The following is a 23,982-nucleotide window of genomic DNA, read 5'->3' on the forward strand; positions in this document are numbered from 1 at the left end:
AGAAGAGGCTGAAGAAAGGGATCACACCAACATAATGTAGAATTCGTACAATAATTTCAATTTCGTGTTATATTGGAAAGAAAGTGTATTTGCAGTGTATGTACCTGGTCCTACATTTGGGAAATAATAATGGATTATCGCTGGGTAGTGGGTACCTCTAAAAAAAAGTTTGTGCCAAAAATCTCCCCCCCCCCTCCAACACTCTCCTTTAAAAAATAAAAATTTGATTTCGAGAGGCCTAAGAACGATGTTTTTTTTTAAGAAGTTGATTTTGAAAAAGAAAGGGCGAAAACTTTTGAAAATTTGTATTTTGAGAGAGCTAATAAGACATGTTTTTTATGCAAGGAGTTTATTTTTTGGCTTTTAAAATTTTAGAACTTGAAAGGTTTTTTTCTAGGATGTTAATTTTGAAAAAGAAAAGAGAACAGTCCCAAGTGAGAGCGAAAGCACTTGAGTATTTCGAGAGGTATAAAAGATAAAAACGATACTTTTTATGCGAGAAATAATACTTATTTTTCCACTATAAAACTTCAAGTGTTGAATATGTTTTTTAAAAATTTTGATTTTAAAATAGAAAAAAAAAAGAGCAAAAGCGTTTGAAAATTTTGGTTTTGAGAAGTAAAAAAAACAGGTTTTTTTTTCATCGCAGGCACTTCTCTTGCCGGATCCTCCAGCTCCCTTTGCCCCTCTCTCGATGGTCCTGGCAATATGCCATGGAAAGAGGACTTTTTCCAATACTGAAACCACTATCACATTTTTATTTATTTATTTATATTTCAAAATGGATTCAAGAGCTTCCAAAGTGGTGAAAATTGAGCACCTTGCCAGTATCAGCTGTTTCAGAGCCAAGTCCTGATACATAAATGGTGGTGGGGGAAGAGATGGCCCACATATTGGGTCACTCTTGAAATATAAACCCGCAATCGCAATTCGTGCCGGTTCAAATCCAAAAATTTTCTTCAGTAATTATTTTTTATGAAAAAATTAAAAAAGCTGAAATTTGGTTTGTGCCCCATCATCGATCTTCCAAGTCTATTAGTTTAGTGGTAAAATTGGTTATTGATTTTTTTTTCAAAAATAATCACTGCACAAAAATTACGGATTTGAACTGACACAATTTTATTTTGAAAATATGGGGCTTGAATCAATCGAAGGGCCACAAAGATGGTAAATTTGAACTTATATGAGCTGAATTCTATTTTCACCCTGTTGACAGAATTTTTCGAAAAAATGGAGAAACCGAAAATACGCTGGAGTCTTCAGAACGGTTAGCAACCATCACAAATCGACTCTGTAGGTCGAAAGTAGACCACAGACAAAATTTAAGCTCTCCAAGTCAATTTGGTTAAATTTTGATTTTTTTCATTTTTGGACCAAATTTGGATTTTTAAAAATTAGCCAAAAATTAAGAAATAAATTTCAGCTGCTAAAATTTCAACTGAATATGTATTTTGAGGTCCTCTATCAATTCATTTTCGTCCACTTCAAAAATATTCGTGCCTGTTAAGGCAGTTGCTTTGACACGAGATGTTTGAACTTCACACACACGGGGCCTCAAAATCATCCAGCTCCTTTTATTGGGTGAACGTTGCTTATGAAAAAGTTGATACAATTTCAGCAGCTAAATATCGATTTTTTAAATTTTGGGAAATTTAAAAAATGTATAATATAAATATATAATTAAAATAGTTTTTTCTAAAAAAAAAAAAATGAAAAAAAAAGGGAAAGAAAATTCCATCAAATTGAAGATGAAATCTGAAATCTGATCGAATAAGAAATAAGGAGGGGAAGAGGAGGGGAAATGTATTAACCATTTTAATTTATACTTATTTTTACTAGTTTCGACACAATTTCCTAAATCCATTTCTACTCATCCAAATTCATATTTTTATCCTGTGATTATGAGAAAAAAAAGCAAGAGAAACGATTGAGAAGGAGGTGGAGAGAGTAAAGGTAAACAAAAACTGCATTTTTTACGGACGTATTAACGTATGAAGCTGTATTTGGTTTCTGCCTTTCGCATTTTACACTTTCAAAATCGATTGATGAAAGTTTTGAGCCAGTTTAACCCTTTGGAGGTTCTCTAGGTTTTCGGATTAGAAAATTGATGCGCAAAATTTAGCAAAATTGCGAGCTTTCTGGTAGGGAGTAACTAATTATAAAAACATTTTCGCCTTTATTCACGAGATGTAGCATAGAATTTTCTTTCATTTTGGGAAAAAATTAGTATTTTATCATTTAATTAAATATTGGAATATGAAGAAGAACATAGAGAGAAATAGTGAACAAAAACACAAATCCACAGTGTAAACGAAACGAAAGACTGAACTCGTAGATGAATTTGGATTTTTATTTACTATTTTTACTATTTCTCTTCACCTTCATCTTCATATTCCAATACTCCAATAAGTGATAAAATACTAATTTTTTCCCAAAATGAAAGAAAATTCTATGCTACATCTCGTGAATAAAGGCGAAAATGTTTTTATAATTAGTTACCCCCTACCAGAAAGCTCGCAATTTTGCTAAATTTTGTCCCATATTTCGGCTCGATTTCCGAAAAGATTTTATGACTTGATAAAAAATCCTCTCTTAGCGGCATAGATTTTTCTTCTCTTCATGCTTTAAACAAGGGCATTTTTGCCAACAAGATTTGATTCTCGCTGAATTTGTGAACTGCCAGATGACTTTTTTTCAACTTTGTTTTTTTATTTTTTTCCAATTCAATTTTTATTTTATTTTTTGAAAGAGTGCTTTTGTTCAATGTTTTTGACACATGTTTTTGGTTCATTTTTTCAAAAAAAATTCTGCATACGTTCAATTTTTTTTCGGAAATGTCACATTTGTGTTTTTTGGAAACTTTCATTTTCCTATAAAACTTTTCATCAAAAGCTCGACTTTTTTGTGGTTTGGCCAATTGGGCAAGGTACCCTATCACACTCATTAAGGCGCATCAATTTTCTAATCCGAAAACCTAGAGAACCTCCAAAGGGTTAATGATTTCAGCAAATTTTTGAGATTAGTAGTACTCAGAAAAGTTTACCTCATAACGAGCCCGATTTGAGTACAGTTGACATTTTTTTTTAGCTTATTCATAATTCATGTTTTTCGATTCTTGTCGTTTTCCTTCAAAAACTGAGCACTTTGAAATTCAGCTGAAAGCTTCAGAATAATACAAAAAAATCACAAAACAATCCAGAAGGTGAAATATGTATAAGGCAAAAATCGAATTGTTAGGTTGAAATTCGCCAAAGAAGAAAAAAAACCCTACCATAATAGCCGGTTTGAAAATGTACATATTTCGATTAAATTTGATTTTTAGAAAGAGCCAGATCCTTAAAACCTTATACCAGAATTTTAGTTGCTCATAAGATGAACTTTTTTCGTCGAAAAGGGAGCAAAGAAAAGCCAGAAATTCAAGTTTTCCAGAAACTGGAGCTTGACACTTCAGAAACTAAGTCAACATCCTTTCATGGACAAGAATTAAGAACCCTCCTCTCTTTTAGAATTTAAATGTTTAAATTTTATTTCAAATTACAAACTGTTCACGGTTATTTTCACCCATTGTCCAAGTCCATATCCATTTTTACTAAATGATTAATTTTAAAGAGAAAGGGACATGAAATGCAATTTTTTTAGCAGCCTATTTTAATTTTTTTGAATAACAAAAAACGCTTTGATGGGAATTTTCCTGTAGTTTTTCATTAGGTATTTTACAAAACTAAAAAATACTCAACAATTTTTTTTAATTTTTAAAATTGAATTAAAACCAAGAAGTTTACCGCAATTTTTTCAATCTGTTTATTTATCGTACAAAAAAATACCAAAATAACAGCAAACAGTCTCTGAACAAACGACTAAATGCACCATTCACGGAATCAGAATGCCAGATTTTTTCACAACGACGCGAGTTAGTCATAACGCATGAATTTTATCGCTTCATGAAATTCGTACGTAGATATGATAAATCAACCAATTCCTGGATACATACTGCTGCGCTGCAAATGTTGTTTTCAAATGATTTACATTCGCTTAAATAATTTATTTTATGTATTTTGTAGGTATAAATATTTTGTTATTAAAATACTGCAAAAAAATATATTTCTAGGTTAATAATAAGGTTTTGAAACCAAGCGAATCGAAATCTCAAAATTAAAGAAAAAAATCAAAGATCAAAATATTTCCTCTAATTATAAATTACGATCAAGTCTTATTAGTACATCATCTAGGTGAAGAGAATTTCAATTTTAGATCCTTTCAAAAATATTTGACTCACAGAATCGGTCAGGGGCGAAATATTATTCTAAAAATGATCCGAACTGAAACAACTAATGCAATTTACCTTGCATCGGAGTGACGCAACAAATATGAACAACGAACATTTTTTCAAAGTGAAATGTTTTATCCGGAAAGGTGTAAAATATCATTATGACAAATTACTACAGTAAAAGCTCGTTATAACGCTCTTCAAGGGACCGGAAAAAAAGAGCGTTATAAGCCGAAACGCGTTATAAGCAAAAGTCTCATTTTAACGCTGATGAGCGTAATACCGCGAATTCTCGTTTTAAAGTGAACTTTATTTTGAAATTGAACACCTGTTCACGTTGGAAATGGAAAAATTTGAAATTTTACTTTAATTTTGAGGTCTGCTATGATAATATAAATGATTTTTTGGGAAAATTTTGTCATAAATATTTTTTTTTGCTTTTTTAAAAATCAAAATGCCAAATTTTCAGAAAATGAGAATTTTTTACACATAAGTAAGCTTTTTTTCGCAAAAAATTGGGTTTTTGTTGTTAAAATTATGAAAAAAATGTGATTTTTCCTGAATTTTAGAGCGTTAAAACGCGATTTATAATCGCTCATGAGCGTTATATCGCGATTAATTTTACATTGCTTTAAATGGGGTTGTCTAGGGACCAGAGGAAATCAGCGTTATAACGAAATCAGCGTTATAACCGAAAGCGTTATAACGAGCTTTTACTGTATTTACACAGTTTGGGCGAATCATTTCTGTATAAAACGCGCCGTTTCAGTTCAAAATAGTCAACGATTAATACAGGATCCGTTCAGATGAAAAATTTCCTCTCACAGATACCTAATATGAAAAGTTCAGCAATCGTTATCATCCTATTATATTTCATATCCATTGTACAGCAAGTAAGTGAATCGTATTGTTGTAAGTATTTTTCAAAAAATACACATCAACCATTTGTTTCCAGTTTAGTAGATTTGGTATTGGAGTAGACGGACGTGGTGGTGGTGAAGCTGGTGGACATGGTGGAGAAGGTCACGGTGAAGGTACTGGAGGCGGCGCAGGAGGCGCAGATGAAGCAAACGGTGCTGCAGATGATGCAAAAGGGAACGGGGGAGGAGGTGGAGGTGGTTCAAACGGCGGTACTGAAAGTGCTACGGCACCAAAAACTTATTCTTACAATATTTATTACTACCATTACTATTATTACTACCATGGGCATGGATCTAACGAAGTGAAAGGACCAGATGAACCTGACCTGCCTGTTGCAACAGCACAAGATATAGCTGATGCGGTGAATATAGTCAATTCTCAATTCAGCGAGAAAGTCATCGCCTCTATACTTCCGTTTCGAGATCAAATCCATCGTCAAGTGATAAATATTGAGATTGCTAATCATAATCACGGAGTATGTACAATAAATCTACATTTTATTCACTTCGAGCTGACGACGTTCTCGCTAAAATCTTACATTCTCTTATTGCAGCAACGTCTCATACCACCAAAATATTTACCATATCATGAAAAGAACACAATATTCACAGATTTATGCTTCGGCTTGGTCAACGATCCGGTTAAGGTGCTGGCAATGTATTTGGGAGAATTCCTCCACAGAAAAGATGAAACTTTTATTATCATTTGTTTGACATTATGCCAAGAGATGGGAGCGTTGCATCATATATACGATCATAGTAATTTGAACTTTACTCTTGAGTACCTCAAATTCACAAATCTACAAGTTCACGTCTGAAGATTGAAAAAATGACATTAATCTTCTTCTAGATCATAAAAGAAGCTTGACCAAAAGACGGAAAAAACAGCGACATCCTTTCTCCAATTTAATGAGAGTTTGGATATTAGTAAGAAAGCGATCTTCATATCTAAGTTAGACCCAGCCGTTTTTTTTTTTTTTTAGCAGTTACCTCTCCAATTCAGGGTAGATTTAGGAGAAAATTTCAATTTATTAAGTATTTATTTTTTGTACAGAGAGATCGAGATTCTGAAGATATAACTTTCACACCTCAACAAATAAACAATGTAGCAGAAAGCTTGAAAAAAGGTATGTGCTTCCTCTTATACTTACTCAAAATTGGTAGAAAAATTTCCAATTTAACCTCAAACTAAGTAAAAAGTCTCAAACAATGTTTTTTGTTGAGAAGGTTCAACTGGAAAAGGTGTTTGGATATGTACAATACTTGATATTGTGCAGACTTAAGAAGTTCAAGTTGATTGTACTGGGTATTCAGAAACGTACTATTTTACCTGGCAATTCAGCAACTAAAATTACGTTCCAGTAAGTTGGGTTGCAAGTCAGAAAAATGAAGGAGTAAACTGAACTGAATGTGTCACGTGACCGAATTTTGAAAGAAAGGCCCGATCCACTGGGACAATTTTTTTCATAAAGACGATCTCCTAAGGAACATTTTAAAGCAAACTTTCTAAGAAACAGTATCAGACAAAGATAGATCGAAAGAGCAGGCAAAAATTCATCACCAGCCAAAATTTCAAGAGGCAAAGTGCATTTCTCGATTTTTGGTGAATTTCTCAATTCAAATTTAAGCCAAAAATGAGGAAAAAAATCGAAATCTTGCCAAACTGATCTAGAAAGCTGGAATTTGAAATATGCCCTATTTTCGACCTTCCAAATCGATTGGATACGATTTCAAACCATTTTGAGCTGTTCTGAAGCTCCACTAGTTTTTTAAAACTTGAAATTCTCACAAAATTTTATCAAATGCAGTTGGAAAGCCCAAATTCATTCTGCAAACTAATTTCAATTCGCTACGAAGTGAACTGCAGATGTATTTCAAGTGGTTTTGGAGCCTCCAGCGACTTTTTGAAAATTCTTGGAGTCTGCAGTAGATTTTCATTGCTCGAAATTTCTATAAAATTTTACCAAACAAAGTTGGGAAATCCAAAAGTTAGTCCGCACTCCAATTTCAACACGCTGTCAAGTCGGTTGCAGGTGGGTTTAAGTCATTTTGGAGCCTTCAGTGGCTTTTCGAAACATCTCCAGTAACTTCCAGAAAGTCGCTATTGAAATTAGCTTGCAGAATGAATTTCGGCTTTCCAACTGCATTTGGTGAAATTTCACGGAAATTTCAATTTTCAAAAATCTGCTGGAGACTCCAGCATCGCTCAAAACGGTTGGAAACAGTTTCCAATCAATTTGCGGCAAGTCGAAAATAGAGTTTACTACAAATTTCAGCTTTCTAGGTCAATTTGGTTATATTTTGACTTTCTCCCTCATTTTTGGCCAAAATTTGATTTTGAAAAATTCACCAAAAATCGAAAAATGCGCTTTAGTACTTGAAATTTGGGCTAATGATGAATTTTTGTCGGCTCTTTCGATCTAGCTTTGTCTGGTTCAAAAAATTTCGTGCGAGTCCTATTTGGAAGGCAAAATCTGCGATTTCAGCATAATGATCATAATTTTTTCACTAAACTCAACTTTTTTTCTGGGCAAGCTTGCTTCAAAATGTTTCTTAGGGGATCCATTTTAAGAAAACAGTAGTCTCAGAGGATTTAGGGGGGGAGGGAGGATTTAATTATTCCTACTGTCATACGCCGGACTATAATAAAGCTTCTATTCTGTTCCAGCTCATTTTCAGAATTGGGGGAGCTATGATTAATTGAAATTTTACAATGAATTGTAGCATTTTCAAATTTAGTTTGCCCCTTTATTTTTTCGGGTTGGAACCCAACTAGCACTTTCGTAGTTCGGGTTGTCTAAACTTAAAATGAAAGGAACCGGAGCATTTTACAGCTCAAAAGTGGATACTTGAAATTTTTCGATTTTCCAAAATCCGATCATTTTCAAATTTGAGTTTAAGTAAAATGAGCGCAACTCAATATTTGGTCGACGCTTAATTAAATCGCGATAATTTTTAAATCGATCTGAAGCTTCCAGCAAAAGTAGAATTTTCTCCAGTGGTTTAAAATTAATCCAGAAGACAATGTACGTAGTTTGTGATCACTGATCAGTTGTGGCAGCTGAAACTTCAATTTCGTCATAAGTTCAGCATTGTGAATTAATTAGAACCTATTATTATGATGTTTTTTCGCCATTAAATTCAGTCCAATTTTTGCGACTTTTTGGCCATCCAATATAAGAACCAATACACCCCACTAACTCCTATTGTGCATCTGTCTTAGAATATCCCCGCTGGAAAAAATTTCGAAACTGGATAGAAAATGTTTTAATCAAGAAGAATTTCCAATTCGGATTAGCTGTTATCCAGAAATTTGAAACAGACCTAAACATAAAGATTGAATTCGCTATAAAACAGAAAATCAAAAATCACGATTTGGTCGACGCATATACTTCATTAGGTAAATTCTTCAATCCATTAAGAACTTCACAAAAAAAATCCTCCGATTGTATTCATACTCAAACTCGTTTGCAGCGCTTTATGTGAAGGACAAATACAATTACATGGCAACAATTATGCTCAAGCATTCTGATGGTACTGATCGCTGGGCTGTTTGGATAATGATGGTGGGTATCACTATTCCTGATGACTGGCCCAAAATTAACGACGCTTTCAAAAACATCAACAATGGGGTATCACTAACGGATCATATTTTGGTAAGACTTCGCTCAAATTTTTTTTTTTCAACTAACAATCAGAGGATCAATATAATTAAATTCTAATCTTTTTTGAAAAATTCCACAGAAAACTACCGAAACTGATCGAATACCTTTTGAAATGATGGCTGCAATGATAGATTCGAAATATAAACCACACTACTCATAAATGTTCTCCAAGAATAGAATTTTCCAAAGTAGTGATTTTACTTTCAGAAGTGGATGAAATGTTTCTGAAATAATTTTGTAAATAAATTCTATTGAAAAAGCTAATTATTCAGACATTTATTCATGGTTGAATATTTTTTCCCCTTATCTTGACAATGTTATTCCAATATTTAAGGTATAAATCGGTAATAAAAATAAGTAGGCTACATTTTTCAATATAATAAATATGTAAGTTTTAAGGATGTTGATTTTCATTTTTCAATTTTACAAAAATACTTGCTAACAATTTTTTGGGAACTTCAATAGTGACCAAATAGAGCTGATTCATTATTATAAGGTCCTCTATCGATTCATTTTTGCCCACTACAAAAATGTTTATGCCTGTTGTGAGTGTAGGAGTATGTTATTTTCACGTGATAATTGAACTTGACACTCGCTTTTTTAAATATAGACTAATCTATGCCAACTTTGCCGTTCTGGATATCTTATTATGCACTGGGTTCTGGTCTGGTGAAAGTTGATATCTCTCGCAATCGATCTGCTAGCTCATAGAATCTCAAGGTCGTATTTGATTGCGGATGAAATGGGGATTCCCTATCAAAATATTAATAATTTATAATCCGGTAGGTTATAGATGAAATCTTAACTGATCAGTGATAGGTTGAAAGTTGTTGAAAACCAAGGATATCCACGATATTGGTGTAATCCGGAAATTACGACATCGTGAATAGTCAATAACTGGTATAAGGGTGAAAATCATCTCTGATGACATTTTCAACTATATGAGTTACAAATCAGAAATTTATAGATGAAATCGGCAACTTTGTGATGAAAAGTCAGCATTATATTCAATGAAATGTTTCGACTAAATATGACGTAATTATCTGTAGAAATAGCATTGTAGAGGGTACTTAAATCCGAGAATATTTAAAATAAATAAAAGAACTCACAAATAGGTAACTTTGTAGTACACAAATTTAATGGTTCGAAACGCATCCCGAATCCAATACTTGATCAACATTTAAGTGATGGAATTGAAGGTTATTTGACTATTTGAAGAAAATAGATTTTTTGTAACAGGAAATAATTCGAGGGTTCTTGAAGAATAGCAAAAATTAGAAAATAAAGGACTCGGCGTGCTTAGGGTGATAAAGGACTTGGTGTGCTTAGGAAATAAGGTGCAAATTCTCTGTGCAAGCCAAGTAGAAAATGATCTGAGACCACTGAAAAATCATCAACTACCGCCTAGGGGAGGCGAATTAACGAAGTGGACAACACATGGTGACAATCCAAAGTTGTGATTTGTGATGTATCTGATTCATTTAGTCGGCTATGTGCTGAAAATACCCAACTCGATCACGAACTGAACTTGATCCAAAAACATTTTCAAGTAGTCCAGAGCTAGTCTGAAGCTTAGGAAATATTACAACGACAAATCCAGCACGGAACTGGACTGCAGCTGGGTTGGGATCTAGTCCTAAGCCCAAGAGAAGAGAAGTTGACAATTCATGAACCACAAATACAACTGAAGTTGTGTCTCGAATCAACAACTACCATATAAAGAGGGAGAAAAATGATTGTTTGTCTATTGCCATATTGCTATGATTTTCCTCTGATTCATCTGTTTGTAAAGGTATTATTCATCACGTTACCGTAATAGGTATTATGATAGGATGTACACCTATAGGAATAGATCTAGGAAATATCACTATAGGTGATAGGTTTTTGCCCGAACCTGGGTCGTGGAAGTATCCACTCAACACCTTTACACAATAGCTACCAATCAATGCCTGCAGATGAGGTATCAACTGCTAACTACCGTACTGATGCTTCAGTTGCTCACCTCCTCCGCAACTTACTACTGGGTACTACTCCTAAACTACATCTAATTGATCTAATCAACTCACAGATACTTAGAGCTTTACCATTGAGAGTATATTACGCCACTTAAGTCTCAATATACCCGTACTTTACCTGGAGGGATGAGACAACCTCACTGGAGACACATTAACCGAAGACGGAATGGATTCTTTCACCATCCAACATACACATTAACCGATCTTATAAAGGACCCTTAACCAATATAAGCACACATTGACACAGACATTAACCGGGATTACATTATAAAATGCGAGACACTTACGAGACGTTTAACTCCTAAGCGACATACATTAACCTTGATGAATTACGTTACACAAACGCAAAAGAATACATTAACCAAGAATCATATCTGACGTTTAACACATATGATACACACTTTACCCTAACTTACATTCCCCTAAGGGAATGTGAGTGTGCTGAGACAGGCAACAGAGATTGAATTAACCACCAAGCATTAACTATGAATTGAGCACCTGCAACTAGCCAGGAACACTTCTGCACCGAGAAGCTACAACACCACAACTGACTCAACTGACTGTCTAGTCTCTTGTAGCTTCGCGCTTCGGCTCGGCTACTGCCACTAAGGCACGCCCTTCGGCGTTGCTAGTGGGAGCTAGACGCAGTGTTACCACTCATAAACATGCTAGGCATAAAGACGTATATCACATGTTGATGATGTTTGTTTGCTGTATAGACACTGGACCTGCGTATAAGACAACCAACTGGCAGCCATCTTGGCAAAATATCCTGTGTAACGCCAATTTATCCCGCTGGGTGCTCTTTGCAGCGTTGTAGTCGATTTTGCAGGCAACAGGGAAAAGGGAGGGTTGTGTAGTCAGCGAGGAACTCCTGGCTGCGCGCTGCAAAATCGACTACAACGCTGCAAAGAGCACCCAGCGGGATAAATTTGCGTTACACAAGTTTTCTTTACCGTTTCCATTCCCCTCGGCCTGCAGTTGGTTGTCTTATACGCAGGTCCAGTGTCTATAGTTTGCTGAGATGGTTTTCATCCTCTTTTGACTTGGCTTGATAGTGAGCTACTACTTCCCATTAGTGCTTGATTTGCCTCTGATATTCTTCTATCTGTTTTTGTTGAAGTTTATTCTGTTTCACAATGTCACTATGTCACTGTACATATGTACATAGCTGTTAGCTAAGCGACTATTAAAGTTCACCTTGAACAGAATTAACGCAACATGAAAAACAACATTTTTTTCAAAATGAAGCATTTTATCCGCAGGTGTAAAATTTCATTGCGACAAATTACTATTTACACAGTTCGAGCAACGAAAATTTTTTCAAATTGAAACATTTTATCCGCAGGTGTAAACTTTTTTTATGACAAATTACTATTTACACAGTTTGCAGAAAGAATTTTTTTTCAAAATTAAACACTTTATCCGCAGGTGTGAAATTTTATTATGACCAATTACTATTTACACAGTTTAGGCGAATCTATAGTTGTGGAAAACGCGACCTTTCAGTACAAAATAATTGACAATTAATACTAGATCCATTCAGCTAAAAAATTCCTCTCACAGATAACATGAAAATGAATGGTCCGGCAATTGTTATCATCCTATTATATTTCATATCCATAGGACTCCAGCAAGTAAGTGAATCGTATTGTTGTAAGTATTTTTCAAAAATATGCATCTACCATTTTTTTCCAGTTTAGTAGATTTGGTGGCGTTGTAGACGGACGTGGTGGTGGGGAAGCTGGTGGTGGTGGACATAGCAGTGGAGAAAGTAGTGGTCACGGTGAAAGCTCTGGAGGCGATGCATCCAGCGCAGATGAAGCAAACGGTGCTTCAGATGATGCAAAAGGGAACGGAGGAGGAGGAGGTGGTTCAAACGGCGGTACTGAAAGTGCTACACCACCAAAAACCTATTCTTACGAGATTTTTTACTACCACTACTATCATTACTTCCATGGACACGGATCTAACGAAGTGAAAGGACCAGATGAACCTGAGCTGCCGGCTGCAACAGCACAAGATATAGCTGATGCGGCAAATATAGTCAATTCTCAATTCAGCGAGAAAGTTATCGCCTCCATACTTCCATTTCGAGATCAAATCCATCGTCAAGTGATAAATATCGAGATCGCTAACCGTAATCATGGAGTATGTACTACAAAATACAATTTATTCACTTTCAGGTGACGATGTTCTCACTAAATCTTACATTCCCTTATTACGCAGCAACGTCTCATACACTCAAAATATTTACCAAATCATAAAAAAAATCCAGTATTCAAGGATCTATGCTTCGGTTTGGTCAATGATCCGGTTAAGGTGCTGGCGATGTATTTGGGAGAATTCCTCCACAGAAAAGATGAAACTTTTATAATCATTTGTTTGACATTATGCCAAGAGATGGGAGCGTTGCATCATATTTACAATCATCGTAATTTGAATTTCACTCTTAAGTACCTCAAATTCACATTTTCACAAGTTCACGTCTGAAGACTGAAAAAATGTTATTAATCTTTTTCTAGATCATAAAAACAGTTTGACCAAAAGACGGAAAAAACAGCGGCATCCTTTCTCCAATTTAATGAGAGTTTGGATATCAGTAAGAAATTAATCTTCATATCACCTCTCCAATTTAGGATAGGCTTGGGAGAAAATTTATATTTATTTATTTTTTGTACAGAGAGATCGAGATTCTGAAGATATAACTTTCACACCTGAACAAATAAACAATGTGGCTGAAAGCTTGAAAAAAGGTATGTGCTCCCTCTCCACTTACTTACTGAAAATTACTTAGTAGCAAACTTTTCAATTTAATCCCAAAAGTAAGCAAAAGGTTTCAAACCATGTTTCTTGTTGTGACGTTTCAACTGGAAATAAGGCCTTCAAATACAATTAGGTACTTTATATTGTACAGACTTGAGAAGTTCAAGTGAATTGTACTGGGTGTTCCAGAACATATTTTACCTGAAAATGCAGCAACCAAATTGAAGATACAGTAAGTTGGGTTGCATGCCAGAAAAATGAAGGGGTAAAATCATCTGATTGTGTCACGTGGCCGAATTTTTAAAGAAGCATAATGGTTCATCATATGATGACTGCGACAACTTTTTTCTAAAGAGGATCTCCCAAGGAATATTTTAACGCAAACTTGCCAAAAAAAAGTTGGCCTCACTAACAAAATGTTGGACATTCCGATTGGCAGGTCATTCCAACTAAGGACTCACACGAAAGTTTTTGAACCAGACAAAGCTACCTAGATCGAAAGAGCGGGGAAAAATTTATCACCAGGCTAAATTTTAAGAGAGAAATGTACATTTCTCGATTTTTGGTGAATTTTTAAATTCAAATTCAAGCCAAAAATGAGGGAAAAAAAACAAAATCTTACTAAATTGATCTAGAGAGCTTAAATTTTAAATAATGCTCTATTTTCGACCTTCCAAATCGAATGGATATGATTTCAAAACCGTTTTGAGTTCTTCTTTCGACTGCAGGTGGATTCACCGTTCAAGTCATTTTGGAGCCTCCAGCGACTTTTCCAAAATTCCTGGTCTCCATCAGCAGATCTTTGAAACTTTGAATTTTGTGGAAATTTCAAGTTTCAAGAATCTACTAAAGGCTCCAGTAATGTCCAAAAAGTCGCTGGAACCTCCAAAATGACTTGAAATCCGCCTGCAGACGACTTCGTAGCGTATTGAAATTAGTTTGCGGAATGAATTTAGGCTTCCCAGCTGCATTTGGTGAAATTACTGTGAAAATTTCAAGTTTCAAAAATCTATTGGAGGCTCTAAATTAAATTAAACCCACCTGCAGTCGACTTCATGGCGTTTTGAAGTTGGAATAGAGCGTGAATTTCGAATTTCAAAATTCATTTGATGTTAAAAAATTTGCAGGAGTCTTCCAGAATCTTCAAAAAGTCATTGTGATGAGGTTTTTTCACCATTAAATTCAGTTCGATTTTTGTGACTTTTCGGCCATCCAATATAAAAACGAATATAGATACACCTCACTAATTCCTAATGTGAATATGTATGTTTTAGAATATCCTCATTGGAAAAAATTTCGAAACTGGATAGAAAACGTTCTAATCAAGAAGAATCTTCAATTCGGATTAGCTGTTATCCAGAAATTTGAAACAGATCTCAACATTAAAATTGATTTTGCTATAAAACAGAAAATCAAAAATCACGATTTGGTCGACGCATATACTTCACTAGGTAAATTCTTCAATCCATTAAGAACTTCACAAAAAAAAATCCTCCGATTGTATTCATACTCAAACTCGTTTGCAGCGCTTTATGTGAAGGACAAATACAATTACATGGCTACAATTATGCTCAAGCATTCTGATGGTACTGATCGCTGGGCTGTTTGGATAATGATGGTGGGTATCACTATTCCTGATGACTGGCCCAAAATTAACGACGCTTTCAAAAACATCAACAATGGGGTATCGCTAACTGATCATATTTTGGTAAGACTTCGCTCAATTTTTTTTTTTCAACTCACAATCAGAGGGTCAAATAATTAAATTCTAATCCTTTTTGGAAAATTCCACAGAAAACTACCGAATCTGATCGAATACCTTTTGAAATGATGGCTGCACTGATAGATTCGAAATATAAACCAAACTATTCATGAATGTTCCCTAACTAAGGGTAAAATTTTCCAAAGTAGTGATTTTGCCTTCAGAAGTGGATGAAATTTTTCTAAAATAATTTTACAAATAAATTCTCGACAAAGTACGTAAATATGTACTTATAATTATAAGATAAATCGGTTACAAAAATAGGTGTATTTTTCAACATAATAAATTATTTTAGTTTTAAAGCTGTTGATTTTTGATTTTTCAATTTTACAAAAAAAAACCTCACCATTTTTTAGAAACTTCAAAAGTGGCCAAGTAAAATTGATTCATTATTTTCAAAAAATAGAGTCAAGGCCTTTTCAAAAGTCCGAATGAACGTTATGATAGAGGGGAGATATGCCGGACCTGTAAGGGTAATATAGGGTTAAGTATATGTGTTGGTAACACTGATCACGCGTCGCGACACAGGGCTACAAGCCCACGGAGCGGCGCTGCGGCCGATTGTTATATTGTTGAGGTACGTAGTGATCGGACGTGTCAACGCGGTATAATCTCGGTGGTGTATCATAGCCATAATTGGCAAGAAAGCGTATTATATTAGTTTTAATTGTGTTTAATTATAAGTAATTAGTGTTAAGTGTAAAGTATCGTGTTGATACTAAAAACCTTCTTCAAAGGTATTTAATTGTGTTTATTCTTCTACGTTTAATACATAGTGTCTTACACGTGACTACATTTGATTTATTGTGTGATATAATTGGTATAGCCTCCAGCCGGGGTAAGTAATATTCTCAGAGTATTCAGCTTATGCAAGTATCGTCTAGTGGTACATAATATCATTATATTTACATTGGCGCCTAACGTCAAGTACTTTTTCATTTTTCTGCTTATTGTCTACAGACAAATAGAGAGCTGCGAGAGCTCGCACACGCTTGCTATTTTTCTTTTTGGTGGTAAATCCGCAATAAAAGATTTAAAAAGTGGCTTTTAAATAATCTAGACATAAGTAGGAGCTTTTTATTTGCATTTTCGCGTAGGTTAATTTGAGAAAATTAGCCAAGAAGAGGCGAAGCAAAAGCACTCGAATCAACGTGGTACGTGCTGCCACCGCCGCCCCGTCCAGCCGCCGAATTCGGAAAACGGAGCCGTTGTCGCTGCCGCAACCTCGAACGATTATACTGTCGCAGCTGCCGCTGCACGTAACGTATTTTTTACAACACGAGGTGTTTTCGCGCGTTTTTAAACAGCGTGATCTACCACGTTGCGTATATATACGCATTTAATTGTACATATTATTATTTGTAACTTGTATTACTTGTAATAAAATTTATAACTACACAGTAGTGAATTTATTTTGGCGCGTATGTCAAACTTGAGACGTAGTGAGAGAAGTATAAGCCGTGTAGATTACAACGAGGTAACTCTACAAGGGGGAACCCATAGGCGCAGTCGAACACAAAGTGTTCCGAAACCGATTTCTGAAAAGCAAAATCAGAAAACTTTGGAAAAATCCGATAGCGTATCAAACGAAAACATGAACGACAAATACACCTTCACTCCTCGTAGCACGAATATTCCCGCCCACCCTCCCGGTGAGGACGATGATATAAAACACCTACGTAATTTATTACAAGAGTCATGGAAATATGACAATACACAAATGCAAACAATTTTTGATAATCAACGCGAATTAGCATCGCATATCGAAACAACAAAATCGGTAGCAACTGAATCGAGAAACATCGCTCAAACCGCAGCTGAAAGTGCGTCGACATCGGCGTCACACGCACTCGAAGCACGTAATCAAGCGCAAGACGCAGCTACAAACGTACAATACGTACGCCAAAAATTAGATGAACTAAATGATTGGGCAGTTAATTACTCAAACAAACACACGACATTAGATGAAAGCGCTAAAAAGAAATTTATAGAAAACGACAACAGAATGCAAAGCATCGAACAAAATGTAGCTGAACAAGTACAATTAGTGAACAATTGCACTATCAACCAAATGGCACTTACAAATACAGTATTAAAAATTCACGATTCGCTACAAGCAAATCCACAACAACGTGCGATCACAGGCGCAGACACGCGACCAACGAAGATCGACTACGCAGCTATGCGTAACGCTGGCGTGTTCTTTAACGAACATCGACGTTATTTCCCATACGAGTACATTAATGCGTTTGAAGAATACATTCTTGGATTTAATGTGACTGAATTTATGAAGGCCGCAGCCTTCCGCGCGAACATAGACACGAAAGACCAATGGGCTTTCAAAAGTATTAACTTACAAGTTCATGTATATAACGATTTACGCACGAATTTTTTAAATTTCTACTGGAATGCAAAAGCACAGCAAGATGCTGAAAACTTTTGCGATGACGCAAAATACTGCCGTTCGTTACCAGAAATCATTGGATTTATGATACGATGGTTGGAAAATTTCAAAAATTCCACTATTAGAGATGAAAAATTCATCGTTGACATGATGAGAGATAAGACACCAAAAATGTACGCATTATATGTCCAAAAACCGGACCTAACGATCGACGAATTTATTGAAATCTTAAGACAAATCTCGAAAAAAGAACATAATCCTAAACACAAGGAACTAAAATACACACCCGAAAAATTTACGACACAAAATACTAACATACCTGATTTACGCACAGCGCAAAATAATCTACTAATACAACAGCAGCAAATGCTACAAAATTTCCAACCTAGATTTACACCGGAGCAATATGCTCAATTTTACAATCAACAGATGAATCAAAGATTCAACAGACCTCAAAATCAAAATAATTGGAATCAAAATGGTCAAAGATTTCAAAGACAACAAAATAATAACCAATCAAATGGCGGCCAACGCCAACAAAACAACAGATTCCAACAAGGTTCACAAAGACCACCCCTACCAATACAAGGTAGGCAACAACAACCGAACACGGATACAACGGTAGCTATCTACAAACCTCCACAAGGAGGAAATCAACAACAAACATTACCAGTGAAACAAATGGAAATGGATGGCGTAATGCCAGACTACGGTCAAGAATACACCCCCGATTACGGGTATGATAACTACGGCAATTATGTCGATTTCAACAACACAAATTATGATAATAATTTGGATGATAGCTACCCAGACACAGCCTCTAATTCATCGCAGAATTATTTCGATACATCGATGACCCAAATACAAGCACCTATGACATATCCATATCCACCGGTATTTCAAGCACCCACATATTATCCCTACCCGCTAATGCAAATGCAAATGCCGACTTTCATGCCACAGGTAGACCAAAATGCGCTAGCTGCGCAACAAGCAGCCCTACAAGCGCTAAATGAACAGCAAGCTGCTCAGCAGCAACAAGTGAGTGCACCTCAAGCAACACTCACAGCGCCAATAAATGCATTAAACCAGGCTACACAGCAGCAGGCGACACAGGTGACTATATTACCTCCTCCGAAGAAGGAGACTGAAGAGGAGAAGAAGAAACGTTTAGAAAAAGAAAAAGCTGACAAGCTTGCGGGAAACAAGTAGAGCTAGGCGACGCGGAGGCTTCGTCTAGCAAAATGCTACCTCCACCGATTATGCAGAAAAATGCATTCACAGAAGACTATATATGGATAGGTGACGGCATCGTACACTTTATCAGACGAGGAACGGTACGCAGAGCCGAACAACTACCAGAATATATAAGGGACCAGATCGACATTAGAACATTACTAAAACTAGTTTGCAAAACCAACTTTCCAAAAAATGCCAAATACATATTGTCCGCAGGACAAATTGAATTTAATCACTTTAATGCGCCTACTGAAATGGTAAAAGACAAATTACGTTTAATCGTAAACGCACTGCTAGAAAAAGGAGCGGAACGAATAATACTATTAATGCCAATAGCAAAACCACCGAAAAAAGGTGAACAAGGCACGAGCCTACATCGATACAAAGAGTATCACAAGATGTTCCAAGAAATAGCAGACGATCACCCTAGAGTGACATTTCATAAGCAAATAGCTTACGAATTTTTACGCACTGAAACAGTCGAAAGTAACAAAAAAGGATGGTTCATTCAACCCGAAGAATCACCAAAAAATGAGGTTATGCCGATTGAGGCCACTTTTCACTATTGTCAAGAATACGACAGGTATTATCCTGACATGGCGATGTACCCCATAGTAATGGACCTATTATGCAAAATATTGCTAGATGTAGACGATTCAGGCGAAGAAATGCCCAAAACAGGTAGTCTATTGAAAGAACCAATAAACTACGTACGAGAAAATAAATTCAGCGAATGCTATACACAAAAAGCTCAAGACAAAATACAACTTAATCGCAACATGATGAAAACTTTGGTAGCTGTTTTAGCCCAAAAAGTAGACATAGATCCAGCTACTGGGGAATACATGCGAAGAGAATTTCGATCACAAGAAAACGGAAAAGCCGAATTTGTAAGAATTACTTACGACCCACCTGCCAAAAGTGCACAGCTATCTAAACCTTATAATACAGAAACGGCAATGAAGCCGAAATCAAAGAAACATATCTTAGAAGAACAAAAACAGATCGAAGATGACGATAAAACTGACATTGAAAATGAAATAAAAACATTTGAGGTAAAATCCTTAAACATGAATGGTACTATACCACCGGACAAAATTTTACATTATGACTATTACGAATACGATTCGATACTTGGAATGAAAAAAATTAAAATAGACAACCTCGGAAATCGAGAAATTTACGAAGACAAAGCAGTACAAATGGAACCTAACAATCGATTAAATGAGGCAATATTAATGATGCCTGACATAATGGACTTAAATGATGTACAACTATCATTTGTAGACAATTTAAAAGACGATCCATGGATCAAAATATCCAAATACGATCCAGACGAGGATGAAGAACATCCAAATCAAATCAAAAAGATTGAATTGACATTAGAGCAAAAAGCTTTAGACATTTTAGAATTTATGAAAACAAATGAGAGTGAAGCTCGTCACGAAACAAATATACAACGACCAACAATAAACACAGAAGATTACTACTGCGCAATCCCCATATTTATAGACAATGTACCTATACCAGCTCAGCTGGACACGGGGGCATTGCCCAATGCAATGACAAAACCGGTAGTAGATTACCTAACAAGAGAGCATCCTCAATGGATCAAATACATAAAACTGGACCACCCAGTAAACTTAAAATTAGCTGATAATAAAATCATACGAGCAATGACACATATTGTAGAGGTATGTGTACGCATAGGCAACCACATGCTAACAATGCCATTTTTTATACTAGACACAGATGGATACAGCGTCATAATTGGCAGACTATCACTAAGGTACTTAGGTATAAAAATTGACTGTGAAAATGGTCAAGAACGAGCTATCTGCAACCCTAAGAATGGTATACCGTTCACAATACCTTTCCTCACAGAAGATGAACGTTTTGAACTAACACCTAGATTTGGTTATGGTAGCTTACCATTGAAAAACATGATGGTATATCCACAAAATGTACACAGTACAGTACGAATGATAAAAAATCATACACAGTACCTAGATGAAGACTGGGCTCACGAACAAGAAAAAGCCAGAGAGCTTTACAAGAAAAATATGAAAATAGACTTAAACAATCTCGTAGTTAAGGGATGGATTACTCTTGAAGAAGCAAACAATGCTTGGAAGGAACTAGAAGAATATTGTGACATTTTCAGCTTTAATGCTGGTAAATACAAGGGCGAACAAGTCCGATTCAAATTTATAAATGACATTAAAGAACCTGACTTGAAAAAATGGAGAGGAGAAAAATTCCGACCCTCACAAAAGATAATTGAATCTTTACGACGAGCAATATCAAAAATGCTGAAATTAGGCATAATTAGACCTTCAAGGTCAAACTACATAAACACCACAGCTCCAGTAATTAAAAAATCTGGAGATATACGTTTATGCTTAGACGCTGACGAATTAAACGCAGTTTTACAGAAAGTACTCACTGAACCAAGTCCGATAGAATGGATAATTTACGAGAATACAAGTGACAAATATTTTTGTACTCTTGACTTTACGTCAGGATTTTGGCAACTTGTTCTACATGAAGCATCACGAAAATTTACAGCGTTCCAAGTATGTGGACAAGTATATGAGTTCTGTAGACTCCCTTACGGTTTGAAAATCTCAAGTGGAGAATTCGTCCACATGATGAACCAAGTTATTCCTGACCAGAAAGGAATCACAAAATTCGTCGACGACGTGAAGGTATCTGGAGCTACATTCCAAGAAACACTAAAAAGACTACTCCACGTATTCGAACGCATTCGTGAAAATGGATTGAAATTAAATCCTACAAAAACACAATTCTTTCGCGAATACGCGGAGCACTTGGGATTTGTAATATCCAAAGACGAAATTTCCAAACAAAAGGATAAAGTCACTAAATTTATGGAATTCGTGGACAAACACACAAATAAAAAAGGTAAATTTAATATCACGACAGTAAAACAATTACTACAACTAATTGGACTAACAGGTCTATATAGGAATTTTATTCCAAATTACATGCAATTATTGCGACCAATTTATAACTTGACTGTAGGTAAAAGTGCTAAAGATGGCAAAATACTTTGGGGCCCAGCCCAGGAAGAAGCCTTTGAAAAGCTAAAGACAGAATTCTGTGCAGATTTTACACTTAAGCCACCACCTCCTGACGTCGAGTTATACCTCGATACGTATGTAAGTGAAGATGCTATGAACGCAGTTCTATTTTACATCACAAATAAAGATAAAGATGACGAACAAAAGCACATATGCTTATTTGTATCGATCGCATTCGAAGCTCACCAAAAGAATTTTACACCTTTTGACAAGGATATGATGGCGTTAGTCCAAGTACTCAAACGCCTACAAATGTGGGTATTCGGACGTGTAATTCACGTAAAGAAAAACCTATTAGCCACAATAAACAAATATAGAGACATGATGCAAACGCATCGCAAAGCAGCATATTGGATTACAATGCTGAACTGCTTTGACTTACAATTTTCAATGACTAAATCAAATAGGATGCTCTATATGATGAGAGCACCTGAACTTGAAATTAAAAATTTCGAAACGATGATTTCTACTTTTGACTTAAAATTTTTGGACGAAAATGTCCCAAGACTTTTTGACAAAATGTCAAACATATCTAAATATCAACAAACTGATGAAAATTGCATCGCAATGATGAAAATAATGAAGGAATATATACCTGTGAAAAACAAAAAAGAATTAGACAAAAAGAAACGGTTAATAAACCGATACAAAATTGTAAATCAATGCAATACGAATATCGGAGAACGTAATGAATCCGACACAGATGAAGAGATTCAAGACACTGTTAAGAAAAAAGAAATTCTGATGAAAAGACTAGAAGACGATACATACGTTCCCTACTTGCCAACCGAACTTTTTTACGACACAGTCGATTTCCTACATACTGCCTATGGCCACACTAGTGCAAATAAATTAGACGCAGCATTTCGTCGCATTTATTACCATCCAAAATCACTCGATTACATTCGAGAAATCACTAATGCATGTATAATATGCAAACTCAATAAAAATTACGCTCAGCCAAAAGTGCTTGAATTCGGAAAAATAGAAGCCTACTCAATGGGAGAGGTACTCTCTGTAGACATTTATGGACCAGTTCCAGCTATACAAGGGGCACCTAGATACCTACTAGTAGCCAAAGACATTTTCACGGGTAGAAATTGGCTAAGATCGATGCCAGAAATCAAAAAAGAAAACGTTTGTCGAGAGATGAAAACAATCCTAGAATGGATAGACAAAAAGGGTATTAAACCTAAGAAAGTAATCTCAGACAATGGGAAACAATTTATCAATGACGACTGGTACAACCTGCTGGAAGACAGGAATATAAAAGTGGCACACACGAATGCCTACAATCCACAATCGTCGTCGGTTGAACGAACGATGCGGATTATTGGAGACAAACTCCGGACTAAAATCAATAAATTACACGATCCCTTTACAACGCACATATGGTGGCACACATACGTTCAAGAAATTGAAGACGAAATAAATAATACACCAGGTCCATTTGGATTTAAACCAAATGAGGCCTGGGGCATCCAAGACTGTATTACTGACAAAATGCCACACAAAGGAGCCAAGTACGATTTTAAACATAAACTGATAAAGTTGTTACATAAGTTAGCAAAGATTAAACTACCTTCGATGACAATCGAACAAAATCACAAAACAACATTAATCCCTGAAAAGGATGTATACTCGGATCCGGACGGCTATGCGAGAGTGACAGCTGATGGAGCTTGCTCCAAAAATGGAGACGAAGACGCTGTAGCAGGCATTGGAATTTGTTTTTCAACTGACAGTACAAAAAATATTTCACAGAAATTGGAATTTGACGGTGAATTTAGTCTATCTAATAACTATGCCGAACTAAAGGCAATTATAGTCGCACTAGAGA

The 23,982-nt window shown here is 35.6% G+C and overlaps 1 protein-coding gene across 5 annotated transcripts in view; it reads right to left on the bottom strand.

Moving 5' to 3' along the window:
- The window catches only part of Adcy2 (adenylate cyclase type 2 Ac76E), a 605,017-nt gene that overhangs the window by 14,373 nt on the left and 566,662 nt on the right, over nucleotides 1–23,982 (bottom strand). The gene's annotated exons all lie outside the window — the stretch shown is intronic.

The sequence above is a fragment of the Planococcus citri genome, chromosome 5 (genome assembly GCF_950023065.1).
Source record: "Planococcus citri chromosome 5, ihPlaCitr1.1, whole genome shotgun sequence".
NCBI lineage: Eukaryota > Metazoa > Arthropoda > Insecta > Hemiptera > Pseudococcidae > Planococcus > Planococcus citri.